The sequence below is a fragment of the Salmo salar genome, chromosome 19 (genome assembly GCF_965601325.2).
Source record: "Salmo salar chromosome 19, fSalSal1, whole genome shotgun sequence".
NCBI lineage: Eukaryota > Metazoa > Chordata > Actinopteri > Salmoniformes > Salmonidae > Salmo > Salmo salar.
In genome coordinates this window covers 71998836-72022072 of record NC_138309.1, presented here as the reverse complement: position 1 = coordinate 72022072, position 23237 = coordinate 71998836, and the positions used below count along the sequence as shown (strand labels likewise).

The following is a 23237-nucleotide window of genomic DNA, read 5'->3' as shown; positions in this document are numbered from 1 at the left end:
GAGGTCTAACAGGCCATAAGTTCAGTGCAATATCGTTCAGCACATTGGCCCAACAATCAGTGTTAATTCTTTCAACAAAAATAGTGACTAAAATATTGGTCAAACACCTATTTTTCAGTGGCAATTGACGAGACTATAACTGACGAAATAGACCCAGAAAAAACGATAAACAAAAATGATTTTTCATTTCAGTTGACTAAAACGAGACGAGACAGAATTATCTCTGTGAGTAAAATCTGACTACTAAGTGGACTGGACAAGAGTTTTTGGAGAGATTGAAAGCTTTTCAATGATAAGCACAATTAATATTAGCAGCACAGATATGCAGAGCAGTGCTGTTCATTAGTGGAAAGGACATACCATACCCAGCAAACACAGCCTCCATCAGCTGGTGAGCTGCGGGTGAGGAAGGGATGAATGTGGGCAGACAGGCTCCACTTTGTCTCCGCCTCTGATTATACACATTGAGCAGGCGACTGTCTTGCTTCCCCGTAGTTAAGCAGTTAACACCAGCCTTCTAGTTAGCTACCCTTTGCCTGGTTAAGAAACACAAGCTGCTTTACAAAATTAAAAAACGATAGCAGCATTGAATGTAATAGTAAAACAACAGTCTAGCTATGTTTTTCTCTCCCTTGAGAATATAAAAGATTATATAAAAGAGTATATAGATTACCATTCAACAGAAACTACACATAATACCAGCGAATACGTTTTTTCTTTCTATTGTGCATTTGTGGGCAGCATTTTACATTCATGAGTGATGTTACAGTCATGTTACCTCATGAGCTAGCTATAGCTAACAACCTGGGGCGTGTTCAGCAGGACGCAATGTCTTGGAATGTACAGATAGAAATATGCTATGTAGAACAAACATGCCTCTCTGGCATGTTGAATAAGGAATAACGATGACTCTATTCGTGGAATTTCTATCTCCAAAGTTTGAGAACATTTTGCAACTGAACGTGGCTCAAGGAACATTACCAGGAGCTTATATGCAAATATTTGGTGGCACAGAAAGAAAGGAAAAGCGATAGCAAACAATTTGACAAAATTCCTCTTGCCACTACACTATATCTAACTGGGTAAATAACTTTACTTTGAATTAATGTGGACCCAGTGACTCAGACTTGAGCACTTGGACCAGGACTCGAGCTCTGGGACTCAGACTTCAGCCATAGGGCTCCCAAGTGGTGCAGTGGTCTAAGGCACTGCATCTCAGTGCTAGAGGTGTCTCTACAGACCCTGGTTTTATTCCAGGCTGTATAACATTTGATCATATTACTCCAGTGCTAGCCTCCCTACACTGGCTTCCTGTTAAGGCAAGGGCTGATTTCAAGGTTTTACTGCTAACCTACAAAGCATTACATGGGCTTGCTCCTACCTATCTTTCCGATTTGGTCCTGCCGTACATACCTACACGTACGCTACGGTCACAAGACGCAGGCCTCCTAATTGTCCCTAGAATTTCTAAGCAAACGGCTGGAGGTAGGGCTTTCTCCTATAGAGCTCCATTTTTATGGAATGGTCTGCCTACCAATGTGAGAGACGCAGACTCAGTCTCAACCTTTAAGTCTTTACTGAAGACTTATCTCTTCAGTAGGTCCTATGATTAAGTATAGTCTGGCCCAGGAGTGTGAAGGTGAACGGAAAGGCTGGAGCAACGAACCGCCCTTGCTGTCTCTGCCTTGCCGGTTCCCCTCTTTCCACTGGGATTCTCTGCCTCTAACCCTTTTACAGGGGCTGAGTCACTGGCTTACTGGTGTTCTTCCATGCCGTCCATGGGAGGGGTGCGTCACTTGAGTGGGTTGAGTCACTGACGTGGTCTTCCTGTCTGGGTTGGCGCCCCCCTTTGGGTTGTGCCATGGCGGAGATCGTTGTGGGCTATACTCGGCCTTGTCTTAGGACGGTAAGTTGGTGGTTGGAGACATCCCTCTAGTGGTGTGGGGGCTGTGCTTTGGCAAAGTGGGTGGGGTTATATCCTGCCTGTTTGGCCCTGTCCGGGGGTATCATCGGATGGGGCCACAGTGTCTTCTGATCCCTCCTGTCTCAGCCTCCAGTATTTATGCTGCAGTAGTTTATGTGTCGGGGGGCTAGGGTCAGTCTGTTACATCTGGAGTATTTCTCTTGTCTTATCCGGTGTCCTGTGTGAATTTAAATATGCTCTCTCTAATTCTCTCTTTCTGTCTTTCTCTCGGAGGACCTGAGCCCTAGGACCATGCCTCAGGACTACCTGGTATGATGACTCCTTGCTGTCCCCAGTCCACCTGGCCGTGCTGCTGCTCCAGTTTCAACTGTTCTGCCTGCGGCTATGGAACCCTGACCTGTTCACCAGACGTGCTAGTTGCACCCTCGACAACTACTATGATTATTATTATTTGACCATGCTGGTCATTTATGAACATTTTAACATTTTAACATCTTGACCATGTTCTGTTATAATATCCACCCTGCACAGCCAGAAGAGGACTGGCCACCCCTCATAGCCTGGTTCCTCACTAGGTTTCTTTCTAGGTTTTTGGCCTTTCTAGGGAGTTTTTCCTAGGGAGTTTTTCCTAGCCACCGTGCTTCTTTCACATGCTTTGCTTGCTGTTTGGGGTTTTAGGCTGGGTTTCTGTACAGCACTTTGAGATATCAGCTGATGTACGAAGGGCTATATAAAAATAAATTTGATTTGATTTGATAACAACTGGCCATGATTGGAAGTTCCATAGGGCAGCGCACAATTGGCCCAGCGTCGTTAGGGTTTGGCCTGGGTAGGCCGTCATTGTAAATAAGAATTTGTTCTTAACTGACTTGCCTAGTTAAATAAAGGTAAAAAAAATAAATAAATAGGCACTCGTGACTTGACCGTTGGTCACTCGGACTTGAGCACAGGAAACTTAGGACTCGATTCTGACTTGAGGTTTAGTGACTCGTCTACATTAACGAGGCTAAAAAGTCATTAGCCCCCGTTCTACTTTTGGACATCAATGGGGCTACAGCGTCTGTGGAATGTTGATAACAATGGCAATGACACAACCAAGTGATGGAGGTGCAACCCATACTACTTTGCCAATACTTTGCGGCACCATCTGTTGATTGTGCTACTTCTACTTGTTTTGTATGTAATGTGCAATATCTATGTAGGGGAATTAGTAATTTACAAGGCCAGATAATTCTTAATTGTTTGTTGTTTGTATTTCTTCAATTAGAAAGAGAATGGAACGTTAGGCAGAAAAATATGTTGGTAGGTCATGTTGGCTGTGTACACTGAACAAAAATATAAATGCAACATGTAAATTGTTGGTCCCATGTTTCATGAGCTGAAATAAAATATACCAGATATTTTCCACACTCACATTAAGCTTTTTTCTCTCAAATTCTGTGCACAAATTTGTTTACATCCCTGTTAGTGAGTATATGTCCTGTCAAGATAATCCATCCACCTGACAGATTTGGTCATATCAATAAGCTGATTAAACAGCATGATCATTACACAGCTGCACCTTCTCCTGGGGACAATAAAAGGCCACTCTAAAATGTGCAGTTTTGCCACACAACACAATGCCACAGATGTCTCCAAGTTTTGAGGGAGCGTGCAATTGGCATGCTGACTGCAGGAATGTCCATCAGAGCTGTTGCCAGAGGACTGAATGTTAATTTCTCTACCATAAGCCGCCTCCAATGTCGTTTTAGAGAATTTAGCAGTACGTCCAACCAGCCTCACAACAGACCTCAGACCTCGTGTATGCGTTGTGTGGACGAGCGGTTTGTTGATGTCATCGTTGTGAACAGAGTGCCTCATGGTGGCGGTGGGGTTATGGTATGGGCTGGCATAAGCTACAGTCAATGAACATTTTCATTTTCTCAATGGCAATTTGAATGCACAGAAATACTGTGACGAGATCCTGAGGCCCATTGATGTGCCATTCATCCACCGCCATCACCTCATGTTTCAGCATAATGCATGGTCCTATACTCAGACATGTCACCCATTGAGCATGTTTGGGATGCTCTGGATTGATACGCACGATAGAGTCTTCCAGTTCCCGCCAGTATCCAGTAACTTCCCACTGCCATTGAGGAGTGGGACAACATTCCACAATCAACAGCCTGATCAACTCTATGCGAAGGGGATGTGTCGCGCTGTATGAGGCAAATGGTGGTCACGCCAGATACTGACTGGATTTCTGATCCACGCCCCTACCTTTTTTCCAAGGTATCTGTGACAATATGTATTCCCAGTCATGTGAAATCCATAGATTAGGGCCTAAATAATTTATTTCAATTGACTGATTTCCTTGCATGTTGCGTTTATATGTTAGTTCAGTATATGTTTGTGAACATGGAAGTCAGTGATTTATGTTTACTATATGTTATTGAGACAATACTAATGTGATGTGACTGAAATGAAAAGGCATTTAGTTGACTAAAATGGCCCACTGTTTTTGTAATTTTGACAATAATTAGACTAAATCATTATTCAAAAGTAAAAAATGTGACTAAGACTTAATGATAATTTACTTAAAATGACTGACTAGACTAAATCTAAATCTACTTTTTTTAAAGAACACTGCCAGCAATACAGAAGTTCAAAGGCTTTGATACAGAGGCAAATTAGATACCATATAGCAGGGGCAGTGGTGTAAAGTACTTAGATAAAAATACTGTTAAGTACTACCAGACGAGCCTACCAGACGAGCTAAATTACTTCTATGCTCGCTTTGAGGCAAGTAACACTGAAACATGCATGAGAGCATCAGCTGTTCCAGACGACTGTGTGATCACACTCTCCGTAGCCGATGTGAGTAAGACCTTTAACCTCTATGGGACCGGCGGGACGAATTCGTCCCACCTACGTAACATCCACTGCCAGCCTGTGGCGCGATTTTCAAAATCTTCAAAATCCTATTACTTCAATTTCTCAAACATATGACTATTTTACAGCCATTTAAAGATAAGACTCTCGTTAATCTAACCACACTGTCCGATTTCAAAAAGGCTTTACAACGAAAGCAAAACATTAGATTATGTCAGCAGAGTACCAAGCCAGAAATAATCAGACACCCATTTTTCAAGCCAGCATATAATGTCACCAAAACCCAGAAGACAGCTAAATGCAGCACTCACCTTTGATGATCTTCATCAGATGACAACCCTAGGACATTATGTTATACAATACATGCATGTTTTGTTCAATCAAGTTCATATTTATATCAAAAACCAGCTTTTTACATTAGCATGTGACGTTCAGAACTAGCAAACTTACGGTGAATTCGCTAACATTTTACTAAATTACTCACGATAAACGTTCACAAAAAGCATAACAATTATTTTAAGAATTATAGATACAGACCTCCTCTATGCACTCGATATGTCCGATTTTAAAATAGCTTTTTGGTGAAAGCACATTTTGCAATATTCTAAGTATATAGCCCAGGCATCACGGGCTCGCTATTTAGACACCCGGCAAGTTTAGCACTCACCATAATCATATTTACTATTATAAAAATGTCATTACCTTTTGTTGTCTTCGTCAGAATGCACACCCAGGACGTCTACTTCAATAACAAATGTTGGTTTGGTCCAAAATAATCCATCGTTATATCCGAATAGCGGCGTTTTGTTCGTGCGTTCCAGACACTATCCGAAATAGTAAAGAAGTGTCGCGCGCTTGGCGCAATTCCTGACAATAAAATTCAAAGTATTCAATTGCCGTACGTCGAAGCATGTCAACCGCTGTTTAAAATCAATTTTTACGTCATTTTTCTCGTAGAAAAGCGGTAAAATTCCGACAGGGAATCTCCTTTTCGGCAAACAGAGGAAAAAATCCCAAAGGCGGGGGCGGTCGGGGTCACGCGCATAAGCTAGTGTCTCTTGATGGGCCACTTGAGAAAGGCGATAATGTGTTTCAGCCTGGGGCTGGAATGACGACATTCTCTTTTTTCCCGGGCTATGAGAGCCTATGGACGACGTGGGAAGTGTCACGTTAGAGCAGAGATCCTTAGTAAATGATAGAGATGGCAAAGAAGTTCCAGAAATGGTCAGACAGGCCACTTCCTGTAAAGGAATCTCTCAGGTTTTGACCTGCCATTTGAGTTCTGTTATACTCACAGACACCATTCAAACAGTTTTAGAAAATTTAGGGTGTTTTCTATCCATATGTAATAAGTATATGCATATTCTAGTTACTGAGTAGGAGTGGTAACCAGATTAAATCGGGTATGTTTTTTATCCAGCCGTGTCAATGCTGCCCCCTAGCCCTAACAGGTTAAACAGGTCAACATTCACAAGGCCGCAGGGCCAGATGGATAACCAGGATGTGTACTCCGAGCATGCGCTGACCAACTGGCGTGTGTCTTCACTGGCATTTTCAACCTGTCCCTGACTGAGTCTGTAATACCAACATGTTTCAAACAGACCACCATAGTCCCTGTGCCCAAGAACACTAAGGTAACCTGCATAAATGAATATCGACCCGTAGCACTCATGTCTGTAGCCATGAAGTGCTATGAAAGGCTGGACATAGCTCACAAGAACACCATTATCCCAGAAACCGTAGACCCACTCCAATTTGCATACCGCTCCAACAGATCCACAGATGATGCAATCTCTATTGCACTTAACACTGCCCTTTCACACCTGGACAAAAGGAACACCTATGTAAGAATGCTATTCGCTGACTACAGCTTAGCGTTCAACCCTATAGTGCCCTCAAAGCTAATCACTAAGCTAAGGACCCTGGGTCTAAACACCTCCCTCTGCAACTGGTCCTGGACGGGCCACCCCCAGGTGGTAGGGGTAGGTAACAACACATCCGCCACACGGATCCTCAACACGGGTGCCCCTCAGGGGTGCGTGCTCAGTCCCCCCTTGTACCCCCTGTTCACTCATGACTGCATGGCCAGGCATGACTCCAACACCGTCATCAAGTTTGCCGATGACACAACAGTAGTAGGCCTTGTCATGACTCTCTCTCCTTGGTGAGGATCAAAAGTCAGCAACCAGATCAGCTTGGAACATGGCTGACAGATAGCTAGATAGCCCCTAATGAGGTCAGAAGAGCGTGTCAGTGTGATGGAACCGCCTTTCCGACCAGAGTGCTTAAAAGGACACGCTAAGAATGAACCTCTTGGGGCTAGGTGGGACGCTAGCGTGCCACCCGTGGTGCACTCCATCAACAGCAGGTGCATTTCAAGAGCGGCAAATTTGAATCCAAATAAATGTCAAAATTCAAATTTTTCAAAAATACAACTATTTTACACCATTTGAAAGATAAACATCTCCTTAATCTAACCACGTTTTACGATTTCAAAAAGGTTTTACGGCGAAAGCATAAATTTAGAGTATGTTAGGACAGTACATTTACAAGAGTTGTGTGTAATGTTTTGTCAAGTCAAAGACAGGGTCACCAAAACCATAAAACCAGCTAAAATGATGCACTAACCTTTTACAATCTCCATCAGATGACACTCCTAGGACATTATGTTAGACAATGCATGCATTTTTAGTTCTATCAAGTTCATATTTATATCCAAAAACAGCGTTTTACTATGGCATTGATGTTGAGGAAATCGTTTCCCTCCAATAACCGGCAGTCAAGTCAGCGTCACAAATTAAATAATTAAAATTAGAAAACATTGGTAAAATATTATATTGTCATTTAAAGAATTATAGATTTACATCTCTTGAACGCAATCAACTTGCCAGATTTAAAAATAACCTTACTGGGAAATCACACTTTGTAATAATCTGAGCACTGCGCCCAGAAAAATACGCGTTGCGATACAGACTAGACGTCATGTTGGGGAGATCTAAAATCGAAAATACTATGTAAATAATCCATTACCTTTGATTCTCTTCATCAGATGTCACTTCCAGGTATCACAGGTCCATAACGAATGTAGTTTTGTTAAAAAAAGCTCATCATTTATGTCCAAAAATCTCCGTCTCGTTAGCACATGATGTAAGCCAGCCGGACTTCTCGTCATGAACGAGGGGAAAAAATATATTTCCGTTCGTTCAAACATGTCAAACGTTGTATAGCATAAATCATTAGGGCCTTTTTTAACCAGAACATGAATAATATTCAAGGTGGACGAATGCATACTCTTTTATAACGTATTGGAACGAGGGTACCCAACATGAACTCGCGCGCCAGGTGTCTAATGGGACATCATCGTTCCATGGCTCTTGTTCGGTCAGATCTCCCTCCAGAAGACTCAAAACACTTTGTAAAGGCTGGTGACATCTAGTGGAAGCAATAGGAAGTGCCAAAATATTCCTAAGCCCCTGTGTTTTTCAATGGGATAGGTTTAAAGTCAATACAACACATCAGGTATCCACTTCCTGTCAGAAAATGTCTCAGGGTTTTGCCTGCCAAATGAGTTCTGTTATACTCACAGACACCATTCAAACAGTTTTAGAAACTTTAGAGTGTTTTCTATCCATATATAATAAGTATATGCATATTCTAGTTACTGGGTAGGATTAGTAACCAGATTAAATCGGGTACATTTTTTTTATCCAGACGTGCAAATGCTGCCCCCTAGCCCCAACAGGTTAACATATCAGACCAAACAGCATGGAGCGGTGTCTACAAGGCTGAAAATGGTAAGACCAAGCAGACGGACGGTGTAAGCCGGATGTCAAGAATGGTTAAAACTACAAGACCAAAAATACGTGAGGGTGTGGTCTACACATTGAAATGGTGAGAAGCTCTGAAACTCTCAACACGAGTGAAGAAGGTAAAGACTAGACCAGAACATTCAGTCTGCAGCTGCGCATGTAAAGTAGTCTAGGACATTTGTACCAAAAGACACGAGGGTGAACAACATATCCCTCTGACCACCGTGTGGTACATCTGAAGTACCTACTCTAACAAACACTCCAAGACCAGAAAAGCTCTACTACAAAGGACAGAGAGACGACAAAGACATCTACGCATAAATAAATACATTGCATTTCTTATCCGAATGAGCAGTCATTCATGTGCAAAGTATTCATATTCCTTTGAGTGTAGCTTCCAAATGTATGTACGATAAGTTGACTCTCTTAATCTCTCCCTCTCCTTACCTACCCCTCCCTTTCCATTGTGTAACCAAACGGTCATGCTTTTGTTAGTCGACTAGGGACCTGTTTTCATTGTATTATGTTAGTAATCAATACCCACACCGTGTGTGTTTTTGTATTTCTGTGTAATTATTTAGTTAGGTAGTAAATAAATAATTAAGACAATTTGTATATTGCTGATTCATCAATTAGGTTAGGGTTCTTGCAGATATCCAAGAATTATGCGATGTTCAGAATGAGACTGATGAGGTAATAATTCATAATTGACTGTTACTGATGTAAGAGATATTTATATATCTTTAGAGTTTAAGTCGGGAGATAGTCACTTGTTAAACAACTTTTCCCATGGTGCGCCAAATTCCTAATGAGTTAAGGGCTTGTAAGTAAGCATTTCACTGAAAGGTCTACTACACCTGTTGTATTTGGTGCATGGGACAAATACAATTTTATTTGAGCCCGTAAAACGGCCGCTATTGTCACGTCCTGACCATAGTAAGCTGTTATTTTCTATGGTAGACTAGGTCAGGGCGTGACAGGGGGGTTTTCTGTTGTTGGGTTGTTCTAGTTTTGTATTTCTATGTTGGGCTGTGTTTGGGATGATCTCCAATTAGAGGCAGCTGGTCATCGTTGTCTCTAATTGGAGGTCATATTGAAGTTGGTGTTTGTTCCACCTGGGTTTGTGGGAGATTAATTTTGAGTAGTGTATGTTTCACCTCTGCATCACGGTTTGTTGTTTTTTGTCATTCAGTTTATTTATGTATTGCATAGTTTCACAGTATAAATATAATGTGGAACGACACACACGCTGCACTTTGGTCCGCTCCTCCTTTCAACAACCGTGACAGCTATTCTCTCCAGCGCCATTGTGTTAAGACTTGTTGTGTTTATAAAGGTTTGTATTGTGCAAAAGTGCAATGTACATCTCAAAATAGTGAAATAACATTGTTAATAACCCTTTAGAAGCCATAGCGTCTGTCGAGTGCATTTCTATAGCGGCCGCAAACAGCCTTCTATTCCTAAGAATAATATCTGTGTCAATACCATTCTAACAACCTGTTGTCGTATTTGTGTGGCTGCTGTCATCAACCAGAAACAGGGTATAATGTAATTTGACATTTTAATCTTTTTTTTCTCACTTCAATAGTCAAAATGATGGCGCCGAAGCGACCATAACTTTTCACTGTGGAAGAGACTTTACAAAAATATGAATGCAACATCTTCAAAGATTTTAGTGTGTTACAGTTCATATAAGGAAATCAGTCAATTGAAATAAATGGATTTCACGACTGGGAATACAGATACAGTATGTATCTGGTGTGACCACCATTTGCCTCATGCAGCGCGACATCTCCTTCGCATAGAGTTGATCAGGCTTCGCATAGAGTTGATTCAGTATGTGTTGGTTTGTAATACGAATTTGGATAGGTCCTTACACTTTGAAAGTGATGATGATGTCGAGGTGAGTGAAATAAGTAAATAGATACATGTTTGGTGTTGTCAAATTTTGATGCTGTGAAATTTGAGGAATAGCTTTCAGATTATCAAATCCTGTCATGATCACTTGGTTAGTCCAGGCGAGCACATCAGCAGTTGACCTCAAAGTATTGCTCTCTGTCTCATATAAATAGTTGCAGTGTTTAGCTGTATATAGTCTGCTACAGTGCCTTCAGAAAGCATTCACACCCCTTCACCTTTTACACATTTTGTTGTGTTACAGCCTGAATTTAATATGGATTCAATTGAGATGTTTTTTCACTGGCCGACACACAATACCCCATAATGTGAAACTGGAATTTGTAACGCCCTGGTCTGTTTCACCTGTCCTTGTGCTTGTCTCCACCCCCTCCAGGTGTCATCCATCTTGCCCACTTATCCTCAGGGTATTTATACATGTGTTTTCTGTCTGTCCGTGCCAGTTTGTCTTGTTTGTCAAACTTACCAGCGTTTGTCCTGTCAGCGCCTGTCTTTTCCCAGCCTCTCTTTTTCTCGTCCTCCTGGTTTTTGACCCTTGCCTGCCCTGACCCCGTACCTGCCTGCCTGACCACTCTGCCTGTCCCTGACCCTGAGCCTGCCTGCCATCCTGTACCTTTGCTCCTACTCTGGATTATCGTCCCCTGCCTGCCTTGACCTGTCGTTTGCCTGCTCCTGTTGTTACAAGAAACATTGTTACTTCACACAGCCTGCACTTTGGTATTACCTTGATACCTGATAGAATGATGTATTTCAAAATGTTTCCTAATTAAAAATGAAAAGCTGAAATATCTTGAGTCAATAAGTATCCAATCCCTTTGTTATGGCAAGACAAAAAAAATTCAAGAGTAAAAATTTGACTACCTCATCTCTGTACCCCAGTTATTAATTACACTTTGGATGTTGTATCAATACCAATCACTACAAAGATGCAGGTGTCCTTTCTAACTCAGTTGCTGGAGAGGAAGTAAACCACTCAGGGATTTCACCATGAGGCCAATGGTGACTATAATACAGTTAGAGTTTATTGGCTGTGATAGGAAAAAACTGAGGATAGCTCAACAACATTGTAGTTACTCCACAATACTAACCTAATTGACAGAGTAAAAAGTAGGAATCCTGTACAGAATACAACTATTTTAAAACAAGGCACTAAAGTAATACTGCAACAAATGTTAAGTTTACAAACATGCAGTATCAGTCAAAAGTTTGGACACACCTACTCATTCAAGGGTTGAAAACTATGAAATAACACGTAGTAACCAGAAAAGTGTTAAACAAATCAAAATATATTTTATATTTGAGATTCTTCAAAGTAGCCACCCTTGGCCTTAATGACAGCTTTGCACACTCTTCATGAGGTATCACCTGGAATGCATTTCAATTAACAGGTGTGTCTTGTCAAAAGTTAATTTGTGGAATTTCTTTCCTTCTTAATGCGTTTGAGCCAATCAGTCAAATGAACTAAATAAAGACAACAGTTGTTTTGACTTTAAATGTCAAGTTAGGATAACTATAAATCTGGACACAAAATTAAGTTAAATTAACACACAGGTCTTAGCTGATTTAACTTTCAAGTCAGAACCAAGAAGTCAAATCAACAACGCCAAGATAACAGTTGTGTTTACTAAAATGTTCAAGTTACAAATAACCACAATTAGTTACACTGTCTTAACTTACAAAATCAAATCTGAATCCACTAAGAACAATTTGTTCAGTCAACTTTCAAATCAGAACTAATAAGTCAAATAAACTAAAACAAGATCCCAGTCGTGTTGACAAAAAATGATATGTTATATGAATGCCTCCGGTCCACATGTACTGTTGTGTGGGTTTGAGTCTAGGTTTTAACTTCTTAATTATTGCCCTAATAGTGTACATATTGTTAGTTGGGACACGTGGCCGAATTTGCACATGTGATGGTTAGTTAAAGTGTGTTTAGTTAGCATGGCACTAGATAGCACGTGGTCGGAATTGCACATGTGCTGATAAAAGCTGCTTGTTGGTTAGCTTGGAAATAGTTTGATAACCTGCATAATAGTAGAAAGGAAAGATGTTTGCTAGCCATGCTTCTAATTAGTATTGGGTTTTAAACCCTTCTTTTTTTCCAAAATATATGATTTAAAAACCTATGATTAATTAGCCTAATCTTGCAAGTAGTAATGTTAGTATATATTTTGTTCTTTTACAATTGTTAGTTTGGGTGTAATGAGATGTTATGTTAAACAAACCATGTTATAAAAAATTCATTTTGCAGTTAGTAAACAGGTTTACCTAGACAGCACTTGTTAATAATTAACATGAACTAAAGTGAATAAAAAAATGTTTATGTAAACATTCTTTTTTAGATTCTTGGAAATCCAAAATCATTATTCCTTCAATGGATGAAGTGGAACTGTAAGTACTGCAGATTTGAATCATCAAATCAACTCATCCTTAGACATTACAAATTGAAGCATGAACATTATGCAAGAATCTTTCCATTACCATGTATCCATCAAGACTGTCCGTGCACCTTTAAAACAGAAATAGCACTCAAGAAGCGTTGAATCAACAACGAACAAATGTTCATGAAACAGTTACTGCTTGTATAAAATGTGACCACTGTAATTTTTCTGAGGCCTGTAATGTTAACCTCTTCACTATAGGGGGCAGTATTTTCACGGCCGGATGAAAAACGTACCCAAATTAAACGGCCTACTACTCGGGCCCAGGAACTAGAATATGCATATTATTAGTAGATTTGGATAGAAAACACTCTGAAGTTTGAATGATGTTTGAATGATGTCTGTGAGTATAACAGAACTCATATTGCAGGCAAAAACCTGAGAAGATTCCAAACAGGAAGCGCCCTCTCTGACAAGTTGTTGTTCATCTTGGCTCTTTTTATTGAAGACTGAGGATCTTTGCCGTAACGTGACACTTCCTACGGCTCCCATAGGCTCTCAGAACCCGGGAAAAAGCTGAATGATATCGAGGCAGCCTCTGGCTGAAACACATTATCGCGTTTGGATAGTGGCTGGTCAGAGTACTCTGAGACTCACGCTCGTGCACGAGGGCACGATATGTATTTATTTTCTCTCTCTTTGTACGTATACAGGCTTTCCCGGGTCGGAATATTATCGCTTTTTTACGAGAAAAATGGCATAAAAATGTATTTTAAACAGCGGTTGACATGCTTCGAAGTATGGTAATGGATATTTCGAATTCTTTTGTCACAAAATGCGCCATGCTCGTCACCCTTATTTACCCTTTTGGATAGTGTCTTGAACGCACGAACAAAACGCCGCTATTTGGATATAGCAATGAATTATTTGGGACCAAACCAACATTTGTTATTGAAGTAGAAGTCCTGGGAGTGCATTCTGACGAAGAACAGCAAAGGTAATAACATTTTTCTTATAGTAAATCTGACTTTGGTGAGTGCTAAACTTGCTGGGTGTCTAAATAGCTAGCCCTGTGATGCCGGGCTATCTACTGAGAATATTGCAAAATGTGCTTTCACCGAAAAGCTATTTTAAAATCAGACATATCGAGTGCATAGAGGAGTTCTGTATCTATAATTCTTAAAATAATTGTTATGCTTTTTGTGAACGTTTATCGTGAGTAATTTAGTAAATTCACCGGCAGTGTTCGGTGGGAATGCTAGTCACAAGCTAGTCACGTGCTAATGTAAAAAGCTGGTTTTTGATATAAATATGAACTTGATTGAACAAAACATGCATGTATTGTATAACATAATGTCCTAGGGTTGTCATCTGATGAAGATCATCAAAGGTTAGTGCTGCATTTAGCTGTGGTTTGGGTTTATGTGACATTATATGCTACCTTGAAAAATGGGTGTCTGATTATTTCTGGCTGGGTACTCTGCTGACATAATCTAATGTTTTGCTTTCGTTGTAAAGCCTTTTTGAAATCGGACAGTGTGGTTAGATTAACGAGAGTCTTGTCTTTAAAATGGTGTAAAATAGTCATATGTTTGAAAAATGGAAGTTTTTGCATTTTTGAGGTATTTGAATAATGCGCCACGGGATTACACTGGCTGTTGAGTAGGTGGGACGTTTGCCCATAGAGGTTAAGGTCAGTCAATACGGAATATTTCAAGAACTTTGAAAGTTTCTTCAAGTGCAGTCGCAAAAACAATCAAGCGCTATGATGAAACTGGCCGTAATGAGAACTGCCACAGGAAAGGAAGACCCAGAGTTAACTCTGCTGCAGAGGATAAATTCATTAGAGTTACCAGCACCTCAGATCGCACCCCAAATAAATGCTTCACAGAGTTCAAGTAACAGACACATCAGACTTACTTCGGCCAAGAAACACGAGCAATGGACATTAGACCGGTGGAAATCTGTCCTTTGGTCTGAAGAGTCCAAATGTAAGATTGTTGGTTCCAACCACCGTTTCTTTGTGAGACGCAGAGTACATTTTACATTTACATTTTAGTCAATTAGCAGACGCTCTTATACAGAGCGACTTACAGTAGTGAATGCATACATTTCATACATTTTTTTCCGTAGGTGAACGGATGACCTCCGCATGTGTGGTACCCACCGTGAAGCATGGAGGAGGTGTGTTGGTATGGGGGTAACTTGCTGGTGACACTGTCTGTGACTTATTTACAATTCAAGGCACACTTAACCAGCATGGCTACCACAGCATTCTGCAGCTAAACACGTGAGAAATAAAGTTTGATTGAATTAGATTTTTTTACTTAACCTCTTGGGGCTAGGTGGGACGCTAGCGTGCCACCCGTGGTGCACTCCATCAACAGCAGGTGCATTTCAAGAGCGGCAAATTTGAATCCAAATAAATGTCAAAATTCAAATTTTTAAAAAATACAACTATTTTACACCATTTGAAAGATAAACATCTCCTTAATCTAACCACGTTTTACGATTTCAAAAAGGTTTTACGGCGAAAGCATAAATTTAGAGTATGTTAGGACAGTACATTTACAAGAGTTGTGTGTAATGTTTTGTCAAGTCAAAGACAGGGTCACCAAAACCATAAAACCAGCTAAAATGATGCACTAACCTTTTACAATCTCCATCAGATGACACTCCTAGGACATTATGTTAGACAATGCATGCATTTTTAGTTCTATCAAGTTCATATTTATATCCAAAAACAGCGTTTTACTATGGCATTGATGTTGAGGAAATCGTTTCCCTCCAATAACCGGCAGTCAAGTCAGCGTCACAAATTAAATAATTAAAATTAGAAAACATTGGTAAAATATTATATTGTCATTTAAAGAATTATAGATTTACATCTCTTGAACTCAATCAACTTGCCAGATTTAAAAATAACCTTACTGGGAAATCACACTTTGCAATAATCTGAGCACTGCGCCCAGAAAAATACGCGTTGCGATACAGACTAGACGTCATGTTGGGGAGATCTAAAATCGAAAATACTATGTAAATAATCCATTACCTTTGATTCTCTTCATCAGATGTCACTTCCAGGTATCACAGGTCCATAACGAATGTAGTTTTGTTCAAAAAAGCTCATCATTTATGTCCAAAAATCTCCGTCTCGTTAGCACATGATGTAAGCCAGCCGGACTTCTCGTCATGAACGAGGGGAAAAAATATATTTCCGTTCGTTCAAACATGTCAAACGTTGTATAGCATAAATCATTAGGGCCTTTTTTAACCAGAACATGAATAATATTCAAGGTGGACGAATGCATACTCTTTTATAACGTATTGGAACGAGGGTACCCAACATGAACTCGCGCGCCAGGTGTCTAATGGGACATCATCGTTCCATGGCTCTTGTTCGGTCAGATCTCCCTCCAGAAGACTCAAAACACTTTGTAAAGGCTGGTGACATCTAGTGGAAGCAATAAGAAGTGCCAAAATATTCCTAAGCCCCTGTGTTTTTCAATGGGATAGGTTTAAAGTCAATACAACACATCAGGTATCCACTTCCTGTCAGAAAATGTCTCAGGGTTTTGCCTGCCAAATGAGTTCTGTTATACTCACAGACACCATTCAAACAGTTTTAGAAACTTTAGAGTGTTTTCTATCCATATATAATAAGTATATGCATATTCTAGTTACTGGGTAGGATTAGTAACCAGATTAAATCGGGTACATTTTTTTTATCCAGACGTGCAAATGCTGCCCCCTAGACCCAACAGGTTAAGTCGTTTTTTGGGGTATCTGTACTATACCTTACTATTTACATTTTTGGACACTTTTACTCCACTACATTCCTAAAGAAAATAATGTACTTTTTACTCCTTACATTTACCCTGACACCCAAAAGTACTTGTTACATTTTGAATGCTTAGCAGGACAGGAAAGTTGTCTAATTCACTCACTTATCTAGAGAACATCCCTGGTCATCCCTACTGCCTCTGATCTGGCAGACTCACTAAACACAAATGCTTCGTTTGTAAATTATGTGTTGAACTGTGCCCCGGGCTATCCGTAAATTAAAAAACAAGAAAATCGTGTCGTCTGGTTTGTACTTTTAATACTTAAGTACATTTAAAACCAAATACTTTTAGACTTTTACTCAAGTAGTATATTACAAGGTGACTTACTTTTACTTCAGTCAATTTCTTTTAAGATATCTTTACTTTTACTCAAGTATGAAAATTGGGTACTTTTTCCACCACTGAGCAGGAGTCTCCAACAGGTCGATTGCGAGCTACCCCACCTATGAGTAGCTCTCCAAACAATTCCGAAATAGATTTTTCATGTGTTCCATCGCAAACTGTCATAAACAAATCTCACAAGTATCCGACACTGCAAGCTCCCAGCTGCTATATAATCAATGCAACATTGATATTATCTTAAAAAGCCAAACCTAACACAATATCTGGCAATGAATTTCCAGCAATATTGACCCTGTCTGTCTGTGTGGTGCATGCGTGCGTTTGTCTATCACTCCGCATGTAGCCAGTTGACGTGATAACCCTTGTGGGTTGACAGAAATACTTTCCCCAAAACCTTCTCAATTAAATGTTAACTGCAAAGTATATCATGAATAAGTACACCACTGGTCCAAAGTTTTAGAACACCTAATCATTCAAAGGTTTTTCTTTATTTTACTATTTTCTACATTGTAAAAGAATAGTGAAGACATCAAAACTATGAAATAAAACATATGGAATCATGTGGTAACCAAAAAAGTGTTAAACAAATCAAAATATATTTTATATTTGAGATTCTTTAAATAGTCACCCTTTGCCTTGATGACAGCTTTGTACACTTTTGGCATTTTCTCAACCAGCTTCATGAGGTAGTCACCTGGAATGCATTTCAATTAACAGGTGTGCCTTGTTAAAAGTCAATTTGTGGAACTTCTTTCCTTCTTAATGCGTTTGAGCCAATCAGTTGTGTTGTGAAAAGGTAGGGGAGGTATACAGAAGATATCCCTATTTGGTAAAAGACCAAGTCCATATTATGGCAAGAACAGCTCAAATAAGACATGAAGGTCAGGCAATACGGAACATTTCAAGAACTTTGAAAGTTTCTTCAAGTGCAGTCCAAAAACCATCAAGCGCTATGATGAAACTGGCTCTCATGAAGACCGCCACAGGAATGGAAGAGTTACCTCTGCTGCAGAGGATAAGTTCATTAGAGTTACCACCCTCAGATATTGCAGCCCAAATAAATGCTTCACAGAGTTGAAGTAACGGACACATCTCAACATCAACTGTTCAGAGGAGACTGTGGACCAGGGCCAGGTCTGCTGCAAAGAAACCACTACTAAAGGACACCAATAAGAAGAAGAGACTTGCTTGGGCCAAGAAACATGAGCAATGGACAATAGACCGGTGAAAATTTGTCCTTGGGTCTAGAGTTCAAATTTGAGATTTTTTGTGAGACGCAGTGTGGGTAAACGGATGATCTTTGCATGTGTATTTCCCACTGTAAAGCATTGAGGAGGAGGTGTTATGGTGTGCTTTGATGGTGACACTGTCTGTGATTTATTTAGAATTCAAGGCACACTTAACCAGCATGGCTACCACAGTATTCTGCAGCGATACGCCATCCCATCTGGATTGGGCTTAGTGGGACTATCATTTGTTTTTCAACAGGGCAATGACCCAACACACCTCCAGGCTGTGTAAGGGCTATTTTACCAAGAAGGAGAGTGATGGAGTGCTTCATAAGATGACCTGGCCTCCACAATCCCCCGACCTCAACCAAATTAAGATGATTTGGGATGAGTCAGACCGCAAAGTACATTTTTACATTTTACATTTTAGTCATTTAGCAGACGCTCTTATCCAGAGCGACTTACAGTAGTGAATGCATACATTTCATTTCATGCATTTTTTTGTACTGGCCCCCCGTTGGAATCGAACCCACAACCCTGGCGTTGCACACACCATGCTGGCGTTGCAAACACCATGCTCTACCAACTGAGCCACAGGGAAGGCCAAAGTGCAGGAAAAGCAGCCAACAAGTACTCAGCATATGTGGGACCTCCTTAAAGACGTTGGAAAAGCATTCCAGGTGAAGCTGGTTGAGAGAATGCCAAGAGTGTGCAAAGTTGTTATCAAGGCAAAGGGTGGCTACTTTGAAGAATCTCAAATATAACATATATTTTGATTTGCTTGACACTTTTTTGGTTACTACATGATTCAATATGTGCTATTTCATAGTTTTGATGTGTTATTTCATAGTTTTGATGTCTTCACTAATATTCTACAATGTAGAAAATAGCAAAAATAAAGAAAAACCCTTGAATGAGTAGGTGTTCTAAATCTTTTGACAGGTAGTGTATGTCATTTGTATCTATTATTTGTTATTTGCTAACTTTGCCATGAAATGAGCAGCACCAGTACAGAACCATCACTTGACAAGCAGATTAGACAGCACATTCCTTACTAGCTAGATGTGCAATTAAAGGGCCAGATGCACAATTAAAGGGGAATTACACTAAAAAAAGAAATGTTCATTTTCTTCCAGGCCTAAAAGAAATGGTCTTCTGATGTGATTTAACCATTGACATCGACTCAGAAAAACCAATTACGTTATTGCTCTATGAACAGTTGTTATTTTGAGAGTGAAAAATATTCTAAAACTTGGAAAAATAAAACAACTTAATTTGGGAAAATATAAAACATCATTTGGGGGGTAAAAATCACAGATGTTATAGGGGCCCCCTTAGAGTTGATTATTAACCATTATTTTACCAGGTACAGTATATTGACAGAAAATATAGTGCGCTACTTTCTCTTGTACACTAAGGACCTGGGAAAAGTTTCAGAGGAGAGAAGAATGTGCCTATTTGAAAGCTAGAAAATAATTAGTAGCTCACGACATGTTTCGTTTTTTAAAAGTAGCTCTCATGCTAGAAAAGGTTGGAGACCCCTGCCCTATAGGCACTTTACATGCTCAGCATGTTGCATGAAATCCCTCTTGGATGGCTAAAGTTGGATAGTGGTTTAAAGACTGTTTCTTTCTTTCTTTCAGTCTTGTTTTTATTTTCTACCCTGCAAATTACAGGGAGTGATTGAGGTTATCCGGAGCTTACAAACTATTACCATAATCATATCACTAGACAGCACCAGCACCACATGGCCCTCGGCAACCGTGTAGTCAGCTCATCCGACAATGTGCCGCATTAGTGGAGCTGATCCAAGGCCAGGGGCAAATTACAGAGTCGAAGCTTAACCTCGCGCGACAATGGCACAGCAGTGGGTTCAGGCGACACATAAATAAATAACGGCGCGAGCGCGATACGGCGCTTACCAGCAGGTGCACCTTTTAAATCTTCGGAGCCACCTGAGACAAGTCCACGCACCTGATACCCCCGAATACAGAATTTGCTTCTATTTAGTTACAGTCATTGTCCGTAAATGTGTAATAGTCTTGCTTGCGTAGGCTACAGTTTAGAATCTGATATAGCCTAAAGAATTGCAATACATTCCGACAAACATATTCCCTTTTTCTGGAATCACGATGTGCATATATACCTTTTCCCAGACGCCCTATGTGAAACCAGCCATACAGGCTAGGCTGAGGTCTTTTTTCAAATAGGGTACGTTTGTGCTAAGTTTTTTTTAAACGAATTCCCGTCTGTGCGAAACATATTGTAGGCTATATCGTCTTATTTGGCATTGGCTGTATGTGCACTTATAAATAAGACCCAGCTTAATATTGAACACTACATGTTTCCTAGATAGTAGCCGAAGCAAATCCAGCTATAAACAGCCTAGTATGCTAGTAGCCTAAAAACTATACCCTCCATCAATCGGTTAAGTGACATAGCAGACAAAAAAAACATAAAAGGCTCACTTCTTCCTTGCAATGTGCTCATTGCTCTACCGCTATTGAGTTTGCACCACCAAATGTAGAAAATCATATATTAATCATCCAATCTTACCTGCCTCGTCCGTGTCCGTCGTGGGTTAAATGATTTTAGATTCGGTCAAATGTTCTGCTGTGATGCGTCACTAAGGCTATAGGTAGATTAGTTATTTCGGTTAGTTTCTTTTTTTCTCTCCCTTTCTCTCTCTCTTCAATTCTCTTCTCTTCTTCTCTCCCGCTCACGACAACACTTTTTCCATCTCCAGTCGAAAATGTCGGCTCCTGACTTTGGCTGTTCACTTCAACTTCACCTCAGCATTGGCTACAGCTAAATCCGACCCTGGTTTTAATGTCTATGATACGGAAACGAGCAAATGCCCTGTTCCGCGCGAACTTGCCTTTGACTATTTTCCGGTTTCAACTCCCGGTTTCGCCTATCCTTGCTGTAGCATAATAGAACAACTGGATGCAGTGCCGGCAATGGTCGTTTGGGTTAAAGGCTTTTTTTTGCAGTTTGATTGCTAAATTCCTGCAGTTCTACCCATTTTGCCATGGGCTGGAGACCATTTTTTGCTATTTTAAACCAAATTTTCTGAGACCATTTTTTGCAATTTCAAAGCAAATTTTCTGCAATTCTACACATTTTGCCAAGATGTATGCCATGTTAATGACTAACAAAACAATGGGGAATTTGGCCATGATTAGGCTCATAAAATGATAGCTGGCTAGACTAATTTACCAATAAAAAAATGTGTTAGCTGACATGGCTAATTAAGTGACTTTCAGTGACCAAAATAACAAGAGAAAAACTGAAATTGCAGTGATTAATTACATCAAGCCTGTGGATTTGCCGTTTGTTTTGGTTGTGTTTCAGGTTATTTTGTGCCCAATAGAAATTAATGGTAAATAATGTATTATTTCATTTTGGAGTCACTTTTATTGTAAATAAGAATATAATCTTTCTAAAGACTTCTACATTAATGTGGGTGCTAACATGATTTTAGATAATCCTGAATGAATCGTGAACAATGATGAGTGAGAACGTTACATAGGCATACATATCCTAACCCCCTAACCTCCCCTGTAATTGTAATGGTCAGAGGTTAGCATGTCTTGGGGGTAAGATATTTGTGTGTCTGTAATTTTCGCACTCATCATTATTCACAATTCATTCAGGACTATCCGTAATCATGGTTGCATCCCCATTAATGTTGAAGTGTCTAGGAACATATTCTATTCTTATTTACAATAAAAGTGACTCCAAAATGACACAATAAATTATTTACCATTTATTTCTATTGGTCCTGGGTCTCCGTTTGCAAAAGAAAAGGATGAAGTACCCTGGTCTATTCAACGACTGTATAGTATTTCCACCTAGTGTATAAAACAAGTATTGCGACTTTGAAACAATTTGATGGGCCTAACTTAACAATTAATGCATGAAAAACTAGTGATGCATATTGGCTATATTCTACAATTGTGTGTAATTTAGTATGTTATAATTTATAAGTGCACATTTCTGATCACATGACCACACATTATGTCCCGTGTGGCTCAGTTGGTAGAGCATGGTGTTTGCAACCAGTACGGAGAAAAAAAAAGTGGAAAAAAAAATGTATGAAACGTATTCACTACTGTAAGTTGCTCTGGATAAGAGCGTCTGCTAAATGTAAAATTAAAGTACAATTCTTAGGCTTATGTTTGGTTAAGAGAGCTGAAAATGTCACTCTTCTCACTCTTCTGATCACAAAACCAAATAGGCATACCAAAACTATTGAGCCCAATAACAAAAATTATTGGGCCCTTAAACTTGAAAACAAAATGCCTGTCTGTATGCTTATTTATAATCCCCTATGGCCAAATTCAAATAAACAAACTACAGTGCTTTAAAATGATATTTTATAAATTGTAAAAACATATTTTTTTACAGCAAAACAACAGATGCACTCTTTCTCAAACTAAACTCTTAACTTATTAATCAATATAGGCCTAGTACTTAGTGACGCATCGTGTGTTGTTTTAACTTTTTAGTGACGGGGCAGTATTCGGAAATTCAGATGGATGATGTGCCCAAATTAAACTGCCTGCTACTCGAGCCCAGTAGGTAGGATATGCATATTATTAGTAGATTTGGATAGCAAACACTCTGAAGTTTACTTTGGGCTGTTATTTAAAACCTGTTGAGGCTAGGGGGCAGTATTTGCACGGCCAGATAAAAAACATACCGGATTTAAACTGGTTACTACTCTTGCCCAGAAACGAGAATATGCATATAATTAGTAGATTTGTATAGAAAACACTCTAAAGTTTCTAAAACTGTTTGAATGATGTCTGTGAGTATAACAGAACTCATATGGCAGGCAAAAACCTGAGAAAAATCCAACCAGGAAGTGTGGAAATCTGAGGTTTGTAGTTTTTCAAGTGATTCCCTAT

At 39.8% G+C, this 23237-nt stretch overlaps 1 protein-coding gene across 1 annotated transcript in view; it reads right to left on the bottom strand.

Annotated features, from left to right (window-relative positions):
* Nucleotides 1-21284, bottom strand: part of LOC106579432 (cadherin-23) — a 692150-nt gene extending 670866 nt beyond the window's left edge. Inside the window, exon 1 of the mRNA XM_082965932.1 lies at nt 20881-21284. The gene's annotated coding sequence lies outside the window, so the exon portion shown is untranslated. The remainder of the gene's footprint in view (nt 1-20880) is intronic.
* Nucleotides 21285-23237: the final 1953 nt, after the last annotated feature.